We start from the raw sequence: 12,630 nt of genomic DNA on the forward strand, positions 1-12,630 counted from the left end.
TGTATATTTATAGGTTAAAGGACTACGATGGTGAGGAGGTGTCAGGGGTCTTTTACAAGGAAGAGTTACAAATGGTACCCAGGGTCCACACAGGGTGTATAGGGTTGAAAAGGTTCTGAAAAGGAAAGGTAGAGGGGCTAACAGCCAGGCATATGTCAAATGGAGGGGTTGGCCGGAGAAATTTAACAGTTGGGTGTTGGCCACTTCCCTGAAGGGTGTGTAAGCAAGGGCCTAAAAGCAGCTGTTATTATTGTTGTCAATGACCTTTTATATCACCTTGCCGTACAATGCTTCTAAGAGCATGCTCCCCAACAACCAGATTTCTAATTACACAGTGAGATTGTCTAAGCCGGTGGACCTGAAAGGGGATTGGGAGGTAGACCTAACAGAAACCCAATACCCAAGAGCATGGAATACATTTACACAGAACAAAGTCAGGTTTAACAGAAAGCTGGAGCAGGACCCTCTGAGGATACATGTTGGCTTCCCATAGGGCTACTGCCCAAACGTTTCAAGTGTTGTCGACGCCATCAACAAATCCATAGCCAACAAAGAAACATATACGAATATTCACCTGTCGCTAGACACCGTCAGAAGGAAGGTGTTTCTTAAAGCACTGAGCCGCAATACTGTGTTTAACTGCTCAGGTTTTAGGCACAGTGCAGGATGCGAGAAGTACGGCTGAGCAGGATCACACGTGCCCGGATATTAACGGTGGGTTATATACACACTCTGTGTATAGCGATATTGTAGAGGCCCAGAGGATCGGCGATAGTTCACGCCGCTGTTAAGATGGGTCCATGTACAGAGCGAAAATAATACGATGGTCAATATACAATTTAACAAACCCGACTACGTTGCAGTTTCTAAAAAACATTTTCAATTATGATCTACGATGATCAGTCGGAGCCTGTGTCCTTTAAATACGGGAAAGTTATTGTTAAGCTTCATTTAAGGCTGAGACGCAACAGTGGTTATTAAGCAGGCATCATGATGGTTGTGAAAACATACGGGGACCCTGCTTTGTACAGCGACTATTACAGAAAACAAGCTGGATATGGAGGTCCTCCATACTTTCAAGGGTCGCTGGTTATGTACGGGGCTGGTTTAGGGGGTTTCTTCCGTAGTGTGTTTAGAAGAGCTATGCTGTTCTTGAAAAGAGGCTATGAAATTGCAAAACCGCATGTTAAGGCGACTGCTACGAATATTGCCCAAGACGTGGTGGGGTCTGTTACTTCGGCGGTTGCAGAATGCATGAACAAACAATCGCAAGAAGGATCGGGGTTGGTGTACAAGCTGCGCGCGAGTGTTGAAAGGGAGCGCTGTGCTTCGAGACGCAGGGGACCACCGGCCCCCTATAAAAAAAGGAGAAGTTCTTCAAAACACCCTCAGAAAAGAAGACCTCCAAGACGAAAGAGAGCTGCATAGTAGAGAAATGGCTCTAAAGTAAATATTTTTTAAAGCGTCGTAAACTAAACCATGGCCTTCGTACATTGCGCATCTGGCGAATGCGCAAAATCAGAGTTAGACCTGTTTACTCTAAAACCCATGCAGACGAGCATCGAAAACAGTTTCTTCATGGAAGTATCGCCTTTAGCCGCATTGACACAGCTGACACCTATAGAGTTTTGTGTGTCAGGGTCCACGGATATGTATTTGGATCTCAACAACACGCTGCTGTATCTTATGTGTAAAATCGTAAATGCAGATGGGTCCGACATAGCAGCAGCTGCTAGAGTGGCGATGATCACTTATCCCCTAGCGACCATGTTTAATCAGGTGGACATCACCCTGGTCGATCATCTCATCACACAGAGCGATAACATGTATGCCTACAGAACCTACCTCAAGAGCATTCTAAACTACAGCAGTGACGCCCTTGACACGCAGCTTTCAATGGGGCTCTTCTACAAGGATACAGCAACTTTGAAGTCACAATGTTGGGCGGTCCCAATCATGGTTTTGTAAAAAGAGCAGGGCTTGCAGAAGGCAGTCGCAACTTTTACCTTCTGGGCCGCATACATTCAGACCTCTTCTTCCAAGATAAACTGCTCATCAACGGGATTGATCTTAAGATCAAACTCACTCGCAACAAGGACTTATTCTGTCTCATCAGCGGGGATGCAGACCAGTACAAACTGGACATCCTGTCCACGAGCCTGTTTGTAAAGAGAGTGAAAGTGTCCCCGAGAGTCAGGCTAGTGCACGCCGACGCTTTACAAATATCAAATGACAAGTACGCTGTGGAAAGAGTAGCTCTGAAGGTACTCAGCATCCCCGCAGGTACCCGATTAACCCAGCAGCAGAATTTATTTTTGGCACAGCTACCCAAACTCATCATCATCGGTTTGTGGACAATACAGCTTTTAGCGGCACCTATACCTCAAACCCCTTCAATTTTAAACACTACAACTTCAACTAGGAGGCGCTGGTCCACGAGGGCAATGTGATTCCTGCAAAACCATACACCCCCAGTTTTATAACCTCCAACTGCATCAGGGAATTTCAGGGACTGGTTTCGATAACAGGGAAGCATCAAAGGGACTGTGGTGTAGCCGTGTCAAGAAAAGGCTATGGGGCTGGATACACGGTGTTCGCATTCGACCTGACACCCTATATGGAAGACTGCGATTACTACAACCTGGTCAAAAACGGAAATCTAAAAGCTGAAATACGATTCAGTAATCCGCTGCCTACAAATGTGAACATGGTCGAATTTTCGGTATTCAACAGCATCATACAGATCAACCACGCCAGACAGATTTTCTTTGACTACCTTTAAAACTGTTGTGAAATGGACACTGTGCAGATACGTGACTTCTTAAACTAGCATAATTACGCTAAGAAATACTTTTTAGGTATTTCCCTAGCGATGGGCTACCTGTCGAAATAGGGTCAGAAAGACCACGCACCCTAGTCTTTAACACAGATCCGCATTACAGGGGTGGAACACACTGGGCGGCAGTATTTATAGATAGTGACAAGGTGACAGTGTTTGACAGTACAGCAGAGTTCCCTGAGCACAGTATCTATGTACAACCCATATTCAAATTTGTGAAAAAATTTGCAGAGCAAGTAGTGTATAATAAGGAGAGTTTGCATGATTCGGAAGCCATGACATGCAGGAAACACTGTATTTATTTTATCAGTAAAATGTCGGAGGGTGTGCTGTTTAGAAATTTCTTAAATCTATATTCGAGGGAGCTTGTTAGCAATGATAGCCTAGTTGTGAAATATGTAAAAGAAAACACAAGGGCATCGGTCACACCTGTGAAAACAGAATATGTTGTTTTTAAAAATTGTAAGGGCGTGTAACTTGCGTACATTTAATGATGAACTTCTAAAATAAAGGCATTTTGTTAAAACAAGTATCCAGACTGTGTATTTTAATGCTTACGCATGCACCATAATTCAAAAATATTTTTAAAAGACGGCTGAGATGGTGTGAAAAGTTATAATAGTGTTTATTACAAACATTTATATAGGTTGGGCATTACAAGGATAACCTCGACTGTAGAAATATATGAAGAAAAACCATACACGGTTATACACGTAATAGGTACAGTTATTAAAAGAAAAGTCTGTAGAAACATTAAGGATTAATTCATGTGAGGGGTTTGGTCAGTGTCCTTTTTCTCTGCACAGCCGGTGCAGGCGTGGTGCTCCAAGAGGGTGATAGCCATGAAACATCAGTGGAGGGTGGTGAAGGCGGAAGGGGTACCTTCAAACTTTCAAGCAGGTGGCAGTGCTCGTTATTACCCACAAGTGTGTAAGGGATGTTAAGCTCGGCACCTGCACGCAGAAACTGTTCCCAACTTCTAGGAGCATTTTGCGGTGTTAGTATTTTGGGGTGCGTGAGACCTTTGACTAGATCGTACATGTGTGACCCAACAACTGGCAGCCCCTTGTAGAGAAATTCACCTCGTTCATTCCACGCTGTTAGGTCTTTAGAAGCGGCGAGTTTACTCAGCAGCATTTGTGCTGCCCCCCTGTGCCTCTGACTTATATTTTTTAAGAGGTCGTCAACAAAGAGGGACCGGTTGAGGCTGCTGGGGTTGCGGAGCAGTCGGTGGTGCGAGTTGCTGTTCAGAGTCCGTGGTATACAGAGTCAGCTTATTTTTTTTTAGCATCCCACTCCCTGTAATAGCTTAGAACATTTTTAAGGGTGTTGGTGTAAAGGTTAGCTTTGTCGTACGGATTTAGATCTGTCCGGTTCAAAATGTCTTTCATTTCAGCATCCAGTCGTAGAGTCTCATTTCGCCGTATATCCCAGGTGTTGTCCGTAGAAGAGCCCGAATGTTCCAGTTGCTGTCTAGGAACCAAATACATCTATGAGGTATGCTCCATCACCGGCCCGTGAGGAGGCTTGTAATTAGGGGTATAGCTATGCCCAGCAATGAATCTATAAACCCCCCAGACTCTTTCACCAGTTTCTTCTTGGTAATGAGTGAGGTCTTTTTATTACTGAGCTTCTTGATAAGATGGTGCTTCTTCTTCAAAACCTGTAACTGCCTCTTTGATATAGGGACGTTACCTTTTAGGGTGTTTAGGGATATTTCTGAAATGGCCGCCACTAAATCGTCAGAAGCAGCGCAGAGGATGGCCTTTTGGTGCTGGGAACTGGCTGTTACCAACATTTTCAGGAGATCTAATTCAAGGCGTAGGCGTTCAGACATGGTCAGCACTGTGTGTTATAAGGATCACTCCACAAATGTCTCTAAAGGTCTTCAACGCAGCTTTTTATATGGGCGGGACTTGATCTTTGGGGTGTAAGCGACTGGGAGTTCAGGGGGAAAAATATCAGCCCTCAGTCTGTAGTCTTCTAGAGTATTCTTTTTTAAGTGGACCAGCAGGTAACCATGGGGTTTTGCTGTAGCGTAGTTAAAGGCCTTCAAGAAGAAGTGAGTGTTTCCAGGGTACATCTGTTTAGCTATGACGGATATTTGTTGCTTGTCACGGGGTTTTTTAAATAAAACAAGGTATGAGGCATTGAGAGCTATAGAGCGACTGTTCTTACCCTTGTAAAACAAGTTCTGCACAATGTAGCATATGCTTAGATTGCGGTGGTGTGAATATTGAGTAAAAGCTCTCTCTAACTCAGGATGAGCACCACCTTCACGCATAAGGTCATCGACAATTATCATGTTTACAACTTCGAGCTAAACGTCCTGGGTAAAGTTTGGGAAAACATAAAAATGAAAATTGAATACAAAACCTGTACATTTACGGTGTACACATACTTTGCAGCATGCATATAAAATATCTGGGTATTTGATGCACCCTCAAAGTATCCGCTATTTATTTATAGACGGGGACTCTGTTAACATGGTCCCTGTCAGCATAGAAAGCACTGATGCTGTAGGGGCATACCTACACACAAGGCTCCGACGCCATGCCTGTTGAACATACTGTGATTCTGGGCAAATCCCTTAACCCCCCCTGTGTCTAACAAAGATGAATGTGCCCTCATGTAACGTAACTGATGCTCATGTAAAAAGCTATGATACATGATACCTTAGGGTCAGGTTCGTGCTATATAAAAACACCTTAACTAGCAATGTATTACAGAGGTCATATATTGCACTGCTTGCATAAAATTGGGTGACCCGCTAAAGGGCGCTCAGTATTGCACAGGCCCTTGCGGCCCTGTAGTACCCAATGAGACACCCCCATTTGTTCTGTAGAAACCTCTGTATGCGAGTATTACAGTACCATTAAACAGGCCGTATCGTAAGCTATTGTTTCTTCCAATATGGCATGACCCCACAAACGATGCAGATTTTATTTATTTATGTATTATTTATTTATTTTTTAGTTATTATTATTTAATTTTATAAATTACCTCAACAATGACAAACCATAGCCCAGAACCCTCCCAGACCTCCGTGGGCACTGCCCCAGCGCCCTTGATCAGGCCCATTGCCAGACATCGCGAGCCCCAGCCCACCGCACCAAGGGGGTTACTAGCCGATGCGTCACTACCATGCGCAGGATGGGAACACCAGCTGGAAACTCCCTGGGGGTGTCATGGTAGCCCGGAGCTTCCATGAGGCATTTGGGAGGGTCGGGCCAGCCCCCTCAGTGATGACATCATGGGGGACACACCTGATGTCCTGCAGGGGCGGGCCCTGCCCTCGCAAACGCGTTGTAGAAGCTCCAGGTAGCCATGATGCCGCCGGCTTCAGGACACACGTGGGGGCTCCTGAAGCGACCACATCCTCCCCAGACCCCAGGGCAGCCCCTTTGGTAAGCGGGCTCTGGGAATTTTTTTTAATGTAGGGGCCCTGCGATGCCCGCAAAACAGCCGCCACTCACCCCAGGGTCCTCACAGGTCCCTGAGGGCTCGGGTCTGCGCAACACTTAGACCTCACGATCCCGAGCAGTGCCCTTGGTAAGCGGGCTTGAGCAGATTATTTAAATGGGATTGGAGCCGCAGAAAACCCCACTAGACACCAGGGTGTGTTTTAAATTTTAAATGGAAGCGACCCCTTGGGCAAGGGTCACTTCCTTATGGGCTTAAATAATTTGAAAGACTTTTCTGCCCCCTCCCGGGACAGAAAATTATATTTTTGGGCGTTTCTGGCTTGGGGGGGGGGGGGGGCAGAAAAGCCCACTAGAGCCAGGGATTTAAAAATAAATAAATTGGTCATTTCCAGGGACATATATTTATTTATGTGTATTCTACCCCACCGGGGACAGATCTGCCAGTTTATTTGGCCTTTCTGCCCCCATTTGGGTAGTGACATAGCGTTTTATAATGTGAATTTTTTTATTTCTTGTGGATTGCAAATGTAATGCTTTATTTCTCTCTTTTTATTCTAGTTCAAGGCTTTTGCTCTTTAGACTGTTGCAGGTTGAATTGTGGGGAAAATTCGTTTTTTTGGGCAATTTACTTTACTTTATTGAGGTGTGTCCACGTTGCGTTTTGCGCCGTTTCATGTTGCAGGCACTAGGCCGACCCACACAAATGAGGTACCATTTTTCTTGGAAGACTTTGTGGAATGTGGGGTGGGTGGAAATTTGTGGATCCACACAGATTCCAGAACTTTCCACCACAGAAATGTGAGGCAAATGTGTTTTTTTGGACATTTTTTTAGGTTTGCAAGGGATTCTGGGTAACAGAACCAGGTGGGAGGCAGGCAAGTCACACCATCCTGGATTTCCCACGGTGTCTAGTTTTCAAAAATGTATAGGTTTGCTAGGGTTCCCTAGGTGCCAGCAGAGCTAGGGTTAAAAACTACAGCTAGGCACTTTGCCAATAAAGGGTCATTTTTCACTGTGAAATTGTGGTGTGTCCACGTTGCATTTTGCGCCTTTTCATATTGTGGGCACTAGGCCTACCCAAACAAGTGAGGACCATTTTTTCTCGGAAGACTTTGGGGAACGCGGGGTGGGTGGAAATTTGTGGATCCACGCAGATTCCAGAACTTTCCACCACAGAAATGTGAGGCAAATGTGGTTTTTTGGACATTTATTTAGGTTTGCAAGGGATTCTGGGTAACAGAACCTGGTGGGAGGCAGTCAAGTCACCCCATCCTGTGTTCCCCTGGGTGTCTAGTTTTCAAAAATGTATAGGTTTGCTGGGTTTCCCTAGGTGCCGGCAGAGCTAGGGTTAAAAAACTACAGCTAGGCACTTTGCAAAAAAAGGGTAATTTTTCATTGTGAAAATGTGGTGTGTTCACGTTGCATTTTGAGCCGTTTCCTGTCGTGGGCACTATGCCTACCCACACAAGCGAGGTACCATTTTTATCGGGAGACTTAGGGTAATTCAGTTTTTGTAAAGCAACTGTTATTACCTATCGACTTTAAATGCATTTCTGCCTTCCAAATGAAAGACAATGTGTAAAAAAGAAGTCATTTTGAAAAATGACCGATAATTCTCATGCTAGTATGAGTGTTCCCAATTTCGGAAATGTGCAAATATCTACTGTTTCTAAACTCTATATTTTGTTCCCATTACAGTAATACATAGGTGTCTTTCATACCGATTTTTCCATGTATACATTTTCCCATTGTAATTGCTATATACCCGCTACATAATAAAAAACTATTGCAAGTCACTGCTCACTTTTTTGCTCTGGGTTCTTCTGGTTCTTGGTGAACCTACAAGTCCTATATATCTCCACAACCAGTAAGGTCCTGCAGATGTAACGGTATATTGCTTTCAAAGAGCTGTCATAATTAGCAGAAGTTACAGGGGAAAACGTTTACACAAAAGGCTGCTTTTTTCAACTAATTTAAAAAAAATTCTATATTTAACTGTTAGTTTCTATAAAGAAACCTTGAGGGATCTACACAAATGACCCCTTGCTGAATTCAGAATGTTGTCTACTTTTTAAAAATGTATAGCTTTTCAGGATCCATTATTGCTTTCATTCCCATTTCTACCACTAACTGGAAGGAGGTTGAAAGCACAAAAAATAGCAGAAATAGGCTATGTCCCAGAAAAATTACAAAACTGTGTAAAAATGTTTGGTGTTCTGACAAAAGTCTGTCATTCTCTACAAGCTGAAAAAATTGTGATTTCAGCCCCACAACCCTTTTTTTTATATAATTTGCAGTGAAAAACCCAGGCGCTTTCATTTGAAGCACTTTTTTCCCATTTAAAAAAATATATATATTTTGCTGTAATTTGGCTAATTTCTGGGACCCCTCCAGGGGAATCCACAAACCCTGGGTACCTTTAGAATCCCATGATGTTGGAAGAAAAGGAGGCAAATTTGGCATGGATACCTTATGTGGTCAAAAAGTTACAGGGGCCTAAGCGCGAACTACCCCTAATAGCCCAAAAAAGGCTTAGCACGAGGGGTGGGGGGAGGCCTAACAGCGAAGGGGTTAAACCTGCGACCTGTTGTGGGAAGAGCTCCGGCTGAAGTTGTGGGTCCTGGCATGCTAATTGGAAGGACGACACCCTTTATGTTGGGGAGTGTTTAGAATATTGGGAACATTTTCTGACATGTGCCTTGTTTTGTTAGATTACATTTTAACCTTTGACGCCTGTTAATGAAACCTGTGGCCTGTTGTGGGTAGCGCTGCAATTTTGGGGGGACACGCTGAATGACCATGTGAGGGTCATTATTGGTAAGGGCTTCTGACCATTACCTTGTTTTGTTAGATGCACACTTCCTCATTTTGACAGCTGTTAATTAAACCATTGGTCTGTTGTGGGAGGGGGCCGCGTAATCACCTATGCTTGTGACTCCTGCTCCTGGGACGGATGGCTCCCAGTCAAGTTTGGTGACATGAGGGCTGTCTTGTCCTGAGAGTGTTGTTTTCAAAGCCACCATTGTTCTATACCCTTTGAGGCTCATGGGAAGCCTGGGCCTGGCTGATTAGTTTTTTCCGGTTCTCCGCTTCGCTCTGTCAAGGTAACTGACCTTTTCTTCTTGTGTTTTTACTTTGTGATTTGTGAACCTAACGGCTCGTTTTTTGCCCCCATCTACGGCTGGGACGCATTTCAAATTGCAACATCTGATTCTAAAGAAAGACCCTTTTAAAAAACCCTCTGCAGCGTAAACCAATGTGTTAGACAGCCGTGCTGCCGGGGGTTGGCGACTTGGGGATGCCTGCTCAGACAGCAACTGACACAGCTCGACAGCCCGCGGTTTTAAACAGACCCTGACATTTCTCTCTTACCTGAACACACTTTTTATACACCCCCCTGAAGGCTCTGCTAACCTAACATAGACTTCAACATGTGCTCGGTGCACACCCTCAGTCACAAACCTATGCCACGCCCCTGCAGCAGCCCAGGTCAGGGTAGGGCTGTCACCCACACAGCATGGCCATATATTTTCAGCACCGTTTTAAGGACACACAGACACGTCACTTTTGCGGTCAGACCGGTCACTTTTCAGGACACAGCGAAGGGGCGGGGGAACCCGCGGGGGATCTGTCGAGTACTTAACAGGTCTTTAAAAGATCGTTAATTGTAAATGAGGCTTTTGTTGTGTGTTCACCCGTTCTTACAACCACTCTGTCTGTGGTTGAAAGAATTAGCCCCACCCCCCCCCAGAAATATTTTTCAGCCCCCCCCCCCCCCCCCCGCCCCGCGAAATTTGGCTCTAGTTGCCCGCCTGGTTCTAGGCTATAATCATCAGCTTTGGTGGCGGGCCTGATGGGGAATGGGGTGTGGGGAGGGGTGGGGTCGGGTGGGTGGCAGGACAAATGTAACTGGGACACGGGCTCCACCTGTCCCCCTCTTTGGAGACCCCAGTGGGAAGACCACTATGCAAGACCCTGCCCCCACTCTTCCATCCCAGCCGAAATCACAAAGAAACCAAAAGTGAAACTGTGGCTACCCAACTGTATGTCGAGTAATTACACCAGGACAATCGCCCAGCCAGCAGGCCTGCCAACCTCGAGGCTCAGGAGCTCCCCCCCTACACCCCCCCCCCATGCTACCTTGGTGCTAAATCAATTTTCTGGCGGCCCCACGAGAAGGGGGTCGCGCTGCTGAGCCACAGAAGATCCACTGAGCGCAGTCACTTCGTGCAGCACGGCAGCTCCGGGGCCAGGAAAATCCCACCAGTAAGAACTGGACGCCGGGGGTCCACTAACAAATGAGGAATAACCAGGGCAATTGAATTTACCGAGGCTTCTGTTTATACATCGTTCTTGACCGCATTTTCGTGCAGATATTTTGGCAGCTTCGAGCAGCCGTAGTCCCCAGATAAATGGTCCGGACTCCCAGATCCAGATGGACCATATATTTGTAATCCGTATGGACCTACCCCTTGCCAGCTCCATCGAAGATAAAAAAAAATTGGAATTAGTGCCATGGGGGAGATAGGGAATCAAGAGCGAAGAATCCCCCCCCCCCCCCCACCCCCCACCCCCACACACACTTTATGCGAGAATGTAAAATTGCAGCTGCGGTGTTAAATATATCCTATCATTTGACAAAACCAGACTCACACCTCATATCAATAAAACCATACCAAGAGGAGACGGTCTTTAAACTCCGCATGGCCCAGGCTTATAATATCCTGGTAAGTTTTTACAAGCGCTAGCTTTGCAGTTTTATATAGCGCTAACTTGGCCGAAAGACATTAGAGCGCTTTACATGAGCACCAAGTTACATAAGGTCAGATCAGGGCCGGCTTTAGCCCTGGTGGCGCCCACTGCGACAATCAGTTTTCTTGTCTCAACCTCCCCCCCCCCCCCCCCCCCCCCCCCCGCACCCCTACCCCCATGACCTCTTTCTCCACGGATTCCCTCACTACCACCCCCCAACAGAGCCCCTCATCTCGCCATAGCCCCTCTCTCACATACATTTCATTTGTTTTAAAGCACTGGTGAAGGCTGTCTCTACTAATACGAATGGATTTCTACCCAAAGGAACCCCTTTTCAGCAACTAGACTATGAAAGGCTGGGGAAAAACACACACCGTCCTGAGCTATTTTATGCAGTATGTATGCAGCACTTTGAAGACAGTTCATAAGTCACTGTTCTATGATAGGGTTGTAGTTTATGAACTACAAGTAACAAAAGCATCTCTATGACAAGAGCAGGAACCCACTGAGCTATCCACATAAAATACAGTTCCATGATCTGCATACCACACATTCTTCATCCTCTACCTTATGATGAGTCAAAACTGCCTCGAGACTAAAACCGCCAATCCCTCTCCAGCAGGAATATTAATCACCAGAGATACGTTGACATTTTTATTGTTGCCTGAAATCTGCTGGACACACAGGAGACTGCAGCAGGTGCTTGTAAACCCATTGTTATTGCTATACCCAGCGCCCCCACCACCGCCTCCAAAGTCAGTGCTAGGTGTGGCTGCACCGGTCGCATCACCCTTGAGATGGCCCCGGGTCTGAGTTTTTTTTTCTTTTTGTAGGCAGAGGTTGATTAAATGATTTACAGAGAATCACAGGATGTTGACCCGATGCCAGGATTCAGAACCTCTGTGCTCATTACGATGGCGTAACCATCGCCAGGACGGCAGTGGCAATCGTTACGCCATCGTCATGAGCTTTACCCCCGCCATATTATGATGGCGGTGGGCATTGCGGCACATGGAAAGTCCGACCGCCGCTTTTCCGCCGCTGGCAATTGTAACAATTGCCTGCCGGGCAGAGCTGGGGCCCTAATATGGCGGCAGTGTCTAGCAGGCACCGTCAGCCATATTAGGATGTCGGTTTGGAAGGCCTTTCCACGGTGGCAACGCCACCATGGAAAGGTTGGCGGGTGTTGTGTTTTCGGGCCCATTGCAGGCCCCCCCTTGTGTCTGGGGGAAAAGGGGTGCACTTGGGTGGTACCTATGGTACCCCCCCTAGATTTCGCTGCAAAAAGTGGCAGGCACTGTGTGGCGCCTGCCATGTGGTGCAGTGAAATGCCTGGCATGCAATTTTAACATTGCGGCGGGGGTTGCTGTCAGCAGCCCCCTCCACAATGTTAAATCGCATCCTTATTGGCGGTGCGGGACCACCCCATGTCTGGCGGTCCCAAAGCCGCGGGGATGGCGGGTGGACTCTGGTCCACCCGCCATCCTAATGAGCCCCCAGGTTCCTAAGATCCAGGCACAGGTCTGGCTGTTTAGCCACATCTCCTCCCTAGTTATGTGGAAACAGTCGTTAATGGACAGTCTTTATTTATTGTTAATCTGCTGGGACTCTGTA

The sequence above is a fragment of the Lissotriton vulgaris genome, chromosome 12 (genome assembly GCF_964263255.1).
Source record: "Lissotriton vulgaris chromosome 12, aLisVul1.2, whole genome shotgun sequence".
Taxonomy (NCBI): domain Eukaryota; kingdom Metazoa; phylum Chordata; class Amphibia; order Caudata; family Salamandridae; genus Lissotriton; species Lissotriton vulgaris.